Raw genomic sequence first — 8,011 nt, forward strand, 5'->3', positions numbered from 1 at the left:
AATCTGGTCACCCTAATTATGGGGGTAACCAAAACCTACCTCAGTAAGGCATTTGTACTGAGGAACAGGAACCTAATGAACATAGAAATACATTTAGATTATATAATGCATTCTATAAGAATAGTAATATATAGCAAAATGATAGCATTTTTATTTTAATTCAGTCCTTCCTCTGCATATTTTATTTATTTGTTTTCTATCCGTCTGTCTTCATCACGTAGTAATTCAGGAATCTTCATTCAGGTACTTTAATATTCTCCCTCCGGCACCTGATCTTCAACAAGACGTTGTGCTTCCTATGGCGGCTCAGCTGATAGAGCGCCCTCTTCAGAAGATCCTTAGAGAATAGCCGGGTACACTCAGGAAACTGTGATTCCTTCCTAACCAATGCGGAGCAAACGGAGGTAAATTCTCTAAGCTTTTTGCTCCAATCTGCTGAAAAACCTTTGAAAAAGGAGAAATGTATTCTCCTAGTGCGCTGGTCTCTTCATTTCCCATAGGCCTGTAGCATCACCACTTTATCTGGAAAATGTAGAACTTTCATCAAAAATTATTTGTAGAGATGAATCCTTTCTAGGCCAATTCTATGCGCCCTTTCGGTTTTTACGAGTAAACGTTTTTCCTCCGACTTCGGTGGTTTTGGAAGTGTTGTAGATACATAGGAAAGTGTAATTCCCACAATGGGACTGTTGTTCTGTCTGGAGCTGTCCAGATTGTCTACTTTTCATCGCAAGTTGAGCATTTTGCCCTTTTCAGCTCATCAATTCATAAGGCCTGAGTAGGGGATTCTTCATTAGAAATTCTGCTTGTATGATCAGCTGTATGTTTTGCAATCCCAGCTACTGTAAATCACATTTGAATCCTGCATTGTTTTGATTCGGTATTGAAGTAATAGTGGGCAAAAGCTGCTCTGCTGCTGCATTTTCCTTTGGAATAGTTACATGCTCTAGATTAGAATCACAAATTGAAGACACATCTGACATTTTAAGAACTTCTCTCTTATTCTCTTTATCATCACCCTCAAGTTTATGTGTTTTATGTAACATGCTAATGGCGCAGGAGACATATTTTTCTACACGGTATAGGGGAAAACCGCGAGTCTTCAACTTATGGTTTATAACATTATACATGACAGTGATTTACAGTAGCATCCAGGTCTAACAGGTTATGATGAAACGCTATAGGCGTGAAATGTGCTGTGTGTTTCCCCTATCTCTTTAGGGGTTCTTTTTTTTGTATGACCCAATAAAGTCTTTTTTATGAGATAGCCCGCTCTGGATCCTTATCTCATTGGATAGTGCTCCGTTTTTTCTATCCTTGTTCCTGCTAACAGGTTAGTTGTTAGGTACATGTACTGTACGCTAGGTCCCAATGAAGATCATTTAAAAAAAGTTACAGTCTAGAACATGAGTGAAGAGAGGGATAAAACACAGAGGGAGCATGGAATCCCGAGAACAGGCATATTTCTGCATGATCTGAGTGTCTTGGTAACGCTTCTTACTGAGGGTCTGACAATCGAACTTAAAAGGATAAAGGTTACTGTACATCGAGTTCCAAAATTAAGAGTATGTCAGTCTTTCTAGAAAGGGCAGTGGGCTTCAGCAGTATGCTTTGCAAGGTAGGTACAGTATAGTCCAGCAACAGGATACCTGGGGCTCCAAACATTTCATGAACTCCATATATTCGTGTAAAAACTTCTTAGAACAATAAATAGATGAAGTATTCCTAGAATGTATACCTCATTAATGTGGAGTTAGAGGGGGGTTGATTACATTGGAGATAGCACCTATTTAGGCATTTATATTGTCAATATGTTATCAACCCTTAAGTTGCCAGGTGCATAAATATTCTCCCAAGCCGAGTATATACAGCTTACAGCTTTCCCCCTCCACTAGAGTATAAGTATGCAAACAAGTGATAAATAGAGAACACAATCTCTTACTCACATCCTCTGTGGGAGCTGGGCTCTGATATTGTAGTACATGAAATAGGAATACTCCGACGTGCGACTCCGCTAGAAAAAGTGCAGGCAAAATGCAGAGATGCAGCGACACCCCCCCATCCGCTCAATAGGAAAAAGAGGGTGACCACATTTTGTGCAAAATAGCCTGGTTTATTGGAACATGGTAGCCGAGTGTTTGACTATATGTATTCTCTCTTCAGGAGGAAATTATGGCTGCGAAGAAGTAAAATATACAAATAGTTCAGCTTCTGGCAATGCACTTTAACTGTTTAACGGTAGATTGGGATGACTGATGTCAGGAAGGAGAATCCCCCCCAATAGATTTAAGACTCACCTGTTGGCAGCTCCTATGTACAGTAGATGAGATACGACTCCAAGGTCACAGCCAGCTCTCTGGCCTCCCAATAAACTGGGATTCATTGGCAGTTAATAGTAATGGATTTTGCATCTTCGAAATATACCAACTGGAAGCTTTGCACCACTTCCAGATTGTCTAAGCTACCAAATAGAAGTGGTGGATGTCCAACAGTTATGCACACAGGCTTGTACATTTTACTTTGTTAACACACAAACTTACGGCTTACTAAACAAATAATTGACGTTTTTGATCGTTGTTGTAAAGCAGGATTTACGTGCAATTAGTTACTAATTTATTTTCTACCCACAACGTTCTTCACTGCTTGTCTGATATCATTGTTTCTTAAACTGTAGATAATGGGATTGATCATTGGGGTGACTACAGAGTACATGACGGACAAGACCTTGTTGGTATCAAAAGCATTGAGGGTCCTGGGTCTGACATATGTGAACATGGTGGTGCCATAGAATATAATGACTATGGTGAGGTGGGAAGCACAGGTGGAAAACGCCTTCTGACGTCCATCGGCCGTAGGGATCTTCAGTATAGTAGCGATGATATTGATTTAAGAGACCATGGTCAGCAAGAATGAAGTTAGGAGAATTAAGGAGCCTAATATAAAGACAATCACCTCAATAGTGTCGATGCTTTTGCATGAGAGTTTCAGCAGTGGGGGAGAGTCACAGAAGAAATGGTCGATGACATTAGAGCCGCAGAAAGGAAAGCGAAATATGAATGTGGATGCCAAAATTGGTGCCAGAGAACCACCCAGCCAGCAGCCCCCCGCAAATTTAATACTGTAACGTATGTGCTTGCCAAAAACTGGTACCGGACCGCGGGGCTGAGGTGGGGATGTACAAGCACCGACCTTAGACCACACAGACTGGTCCGGAGTGCGGAAATCATCGTCAAACAGGCCAGGTTCAGGATTGGAGAGAACAGAGTTAACGTTATCCAGGCAGGGGTCAAGGCAGACGGCACAGGAGCGGTGGTCGAGGATACGAGCCGAGGTCGTCATCAGGGAATCCAACAATGCTACTTCAGCGAAGACAGCAGGGTTTCAGAGATAGGAACAGGAACTGGGAATCCAGTGCTTCAGCACAAAACGGCACCCCCTAGCCGGATACAGCCGAGAGTGGTGGAGACCACTGGGAACAGGAACTGCAGACAGGAAGGTCACAGGAACCAGGGGGGCAGACAACAGGAACTGGGAATCCAGTGCTTCAGCACAAAACGGCACCCCTTAGCCGGGTACAGCCGAGAGTGGTGGAGACCACTGGGAACAGGAACTGCAGACAGGAAGGTCACAGGAACCAAGGGCAGACAACAGGAACTGGGAATCCAGTGCTTCAGCACAAAACGGCACCCCCTAGCCGGGTACAGCCGAGAGTGGTGGAGACCACTGGGAACAGGAACTGCAGACAGGAAGGTCACAGGAACCAGGGGTGCAGACAACAGGAACTGGGAATCCAGTGCTTCAGCACAAAATGGCACCCCCTAGCCGGGTACAGCCGAGAGTGGTGGAGACCACTGGGAACAGGAACTGCAGAAAGGAAGGTCACAGGAACCAGGGGTGCAGACACGCCACAGGAAACACTGGGGAAACCAGCGTAGCCGCTACAGCACGGCGGCGGTCTGCCAGGAACAAAGGAAGCAGCGCCGGGGCTGCTATGCAAGGAGGCCTTGGGGAGCAGAGGACTGGGAGCAGGATACAAGGCACAAGGAGGCCAAGCAGGCCAAACAGAGAGTCTGTGACAAGCACAGTTACTTGCAAGATGGATTGCAAAGTCTATGTCCAGCAACTTCCTGAGGGCGGGGCAGGAACTAAATAGCACAGGAGGCCAATCAGGCCAGAGCATCACAGGAGGCAGCAGGAGGCAGGTGATTGCAGAAGCAGGGAATAGTTTGTCTGGAACCTGCAAAGCTCCGGATGGATGGGCTCCAGCCAAACCCAGGGGCGGATTCCTGACAAATACAAGCCCATCTGTCCATAAGTCCATTATAATGTAGAGGATTACAGATCGCTAGGTAGCGATCATATGCCACTGCAGTTACCAGGAAGCATTCAGTGTTACCTAGAAAGAAGAAAATGTGCGACTGGGCAAAGCATCCGTTAATTGAGATGGTCTTTGTCTCTGATAGGAAGTTGGCCAACATCTTGGGGACAGTGACAGTGACAGGCAATCTCCGAAATGAGAGGTTGACGAGGAAGAAGTACATAGGGGTATGGAGGCGATAGTCCAAGTGTATGACCACAATGATAACCGCATGCTGGGTTAATGTCAGAATATACATTACCAAGAAGACAACATAGTAGACCTCCTGAAGCTCCCTGCTGCTGGAAAACCCCAGAATAACAAACTCCGGCACCAGGGTTCTATTCACCGTGTTCATGAGAGCTGCATGTTTTCTGTCTGGAAAAGAAAGACACAAAATACTCAAAGGAAACTCCAATATATGACGGCAGACTAAGAAGTGCAAAATTATAACAGCAATATAAATTATAATCCCATACTACTGATGGCACCAATCATTGTTTACTCTTCTATATACAGTAAGTTGATATGCATATAAAAACAGAGGAACGTTGGTGGGAGCTAAGACACCACTTCATCCCCATTTTAGCCTTATTTCATTTATTTTTTTAATCATATTTAATGCACTATTTAAAAGATTGTAAAGAGAATTACTAAGACTCAGTGGCCTGTGAAACGTTAGGAAATATATAAGTGATGCTTTGTATCATTGTATCATTGTATCATTGTATCATTGTATTGAGTAGTGCTGAAGGAGTGGCTCAGTGAGTCAGACTGAGAACAATCAATTAGGGGAACTATAGGGGTGAGGATAGAACTGAGATGGGGATAGAGGTGAGGAGGGGATAGAGGTGAGGATAGAGGTGAGGAGGGGATAGAGGTGAGGATAGAGGGGGAATAGAGGTGGGAATAGAGGTGGGGAAAGAGGTGCGGATTGAGGAGAGATGTGGGGATAGAGGTGGGGATAGAGGTGGGGATAGAGGTGAGGATAAAGGTGGGGGATAGAGGTGAGGATAGAGGTGAGGATAAAGGTGAGTATAGAGGGGGGATAGAGTTGGGGATAGAGGTGGGGGATAGATGTGGGGGATAGAGGAGAGGATAGAGGTGAGGATAGAGGGGGGATAGAGGTGAGTATAGAGGTGGGGATAGAGGTGAGGATAGAGGTGAGATAGAGGTGAGTATAGAGGTGGGGATAGAGGTGAGGATAGAGGTGAGGATAGAGGTGAGGATATAGGTGAGGATAGAGGTGGGGATAGAGGTGGGGGATAGAGGGGAGGATAGAGATGAGGATAGAGGGGGATAGAGGGGAGGATAGAGATGGGGATGGAGGGGGGGATAGAATAATAACAGAAGTAAATGTGAATACAGACCGTCAGAGTGAGCTGAGAATGTAACACACAGCTTGTTCCCTTATTTATTACACATAATGTTATAGCCAATTTGTTTAAATCACAGATAAAAAGAAAATTACTAGGGATTGCAGACAGACAGACAGACTCACAGACTGATGTGAGAAAACAAAATATGAAGTAAAAATAAACGCATTGAAACGATTGCTGCAGAAATAATTTCTTTCATGTTTTCATGTCACAAGGTTGGGTACAAAAGGGAAGGAAAACTAAGATACAGAAGAAGATTTTGTCTTATTTCTTGTTATTAAATGTGCAGTTATTAGTACAAAACATCTGATTGGGGAGGTTACATTTCCTGATACTACTGGCGACCAACTTTATTCTTACTTGGCTAGCTCTGCGAATTTCAGAGGATCCCGGTGATGTGCGGTTTTGTGTAGTTTTCTCCCGAGGTATATAGCGTTATATTCGCGGCTGTGATTTAAGCATTTTATTCCGACTGGCTGCAATACTGCAGTGCCGTGTAAAAACACATGGGGGCGTTTGCGAGCTGTTGTCTCTGAAGTCTAATACCTTCGCGGTTCAACCTGCAGTACACAGTCTGTGCGTGCGCGCGCAGTAATAGTAAAATTGCATATTTAATTTATTTTAAAGTACTGTACATGCTCGGACCCTGTTGGGGTGAAGTGAGGGGGTTCCTAACATCTGGGGCAAAATTAATTTTAATTCAATGGTGAGTACTGTCTTGTTGCCGTATTATTTTGGTGGGGCTGGCTGGGTACTTTCTTAGGGGGCTGACCATTACTGTACATTAAAACTTTCTTTTTTTTTCCTCAGTAAAGAAAACGGCTAATGGGGGGATTTCAATGGATAATATTGTACTGTATGCTGATTTTTTCCGGCCGTACAGTATACTGTGTAATAAACCCTGATTAAATAAAACTATGCATTTATTCTACATATTCAGTATCGTTTCATTATTTGTCTTCCACAGTATACTGTACAGTGGTATACAGTGCCTAACATCTATGGGCAAAAAGAATTTTATTCCTAGGTGCCCTAGAACAAAAGTTCCCATGCCAATTGCCTGTGAACTTGACCATGGCCGAAGTAGTTCCCACGCCAATTGCGCGAATATAATGTAAAATAACCCGTTCTGTGGGTCTGAGCGGGTTGAAATTTACCTGGTCCCCATGCGGGAGGACCCTTGCCATAGTGGCAAAATATCAGCTTTGCACGACCCACGGAACCGGAGATACCAGAAGACAGTTTAAAAGCACATTACCAAAGTGGCTTTTTTTCTGCCATGCAAGTCAATGGCAGAAACCTGAACTTTAACATCACCCTGACTCCGTTCTGTTGCCACGAGAGGGTCGCAATTTGCCATGCAATCCTGCCGCAACTAGGGCTACATGGTGACCGAATTTGAGCGCTCTAGCTCGAACAGAACCGGAGTTCTGGGTCCCAGGTTTCTGCTCATTGTGACTTAGCCGCTTCAAAGCTTTCTCCGCCATTTGCGCTCAATGGTAGGACCCTCCTCGCCGGCGTGACCCTTTCTCGTCGCCATTACTGCTGGGACCCTGTTGGGGTCAAGTGAGGGGGTTCCTAACATCTAGGGGCCAAATAAATTTTATTTCTAAGTGCCCTAAAACAGAAGTTCCCACGCCAATTGACCTAGTTCCCACGCCAATTGCCGTAGTTCCTACGCCAATTGCGCGACCAGCCAGTAAAAAAACAGTGCAGCAAGCCGCTACAGTACAGTACATTTGTTACACTGGCAAAGGAGCAAATGGAAACAATGTGAGGCAATTCAACATGGTCTTTTATTCGTGGAGTCTGTACAAAAACATTTATTTACAATATTGAAACATTTAAAGTGCACAAGGAAACATTTTTGGTGCATGGGGCAAAGGGAGTTAAAGTGACTTGCTTTTTTTTAACCATCCATACACAATAATACATTCTGCAGCCTTTATTACAGTACATTCTTCTGCCTGCCACAAAACATTTTAGGTGCGTGGGGCACAGGGAGTTAAAGTGACTTGCTTTTTTTAACTATCCATACACAATAATACATTCTGCAGCCTTTATTACAGTACATTCTTCTGCCTGCCACAAAACATTTTTGGTGCGTGGGGCACAGGGAGTTAAAGTGACTTGCTTTTTATGTACTGTATTTGGGGGTTGTCTTTGGGGGTTTATTCATCCAATTATTATGATTAACTGCCTTTTGAAATGACAATGCTGTTAACTATTTCAGCCACACACCTCCAGAATTTTTAATCCCTCCCTAGCCAAGCAT

General features: G+C 44.0%; 1 pseudogene; it reads right to left on the reverse strand.

Moving 5' to 3' along the window:
• Positions 1-2,613: 2,613 nt before the first annotated feature.
• Positions 2,614-6,812, reverse strand: LOC142464642 (olfactory receptor 6N1-like; annotated as a pseudogene).
• Between the last annotated feature and the right edge of the window lie 1,199 nt (positions 6,813-8,011).

Source organism: Ascaphus truei, chromosome 13, assembly GCF_040206685.1.
Source record: "Ascaphus truei isolate aAscTru1 chromosome 13, aAscTru1.hap1, whole genome shotgun sequence".
In the NCBI taxonomy this organism is placed as follows: domain Eukaryota; kingdom Metazoa; phylum Chordata; class Amphibia; order Anura; family Ascaphidae; genus Ascaphus; species Ascaphus truei.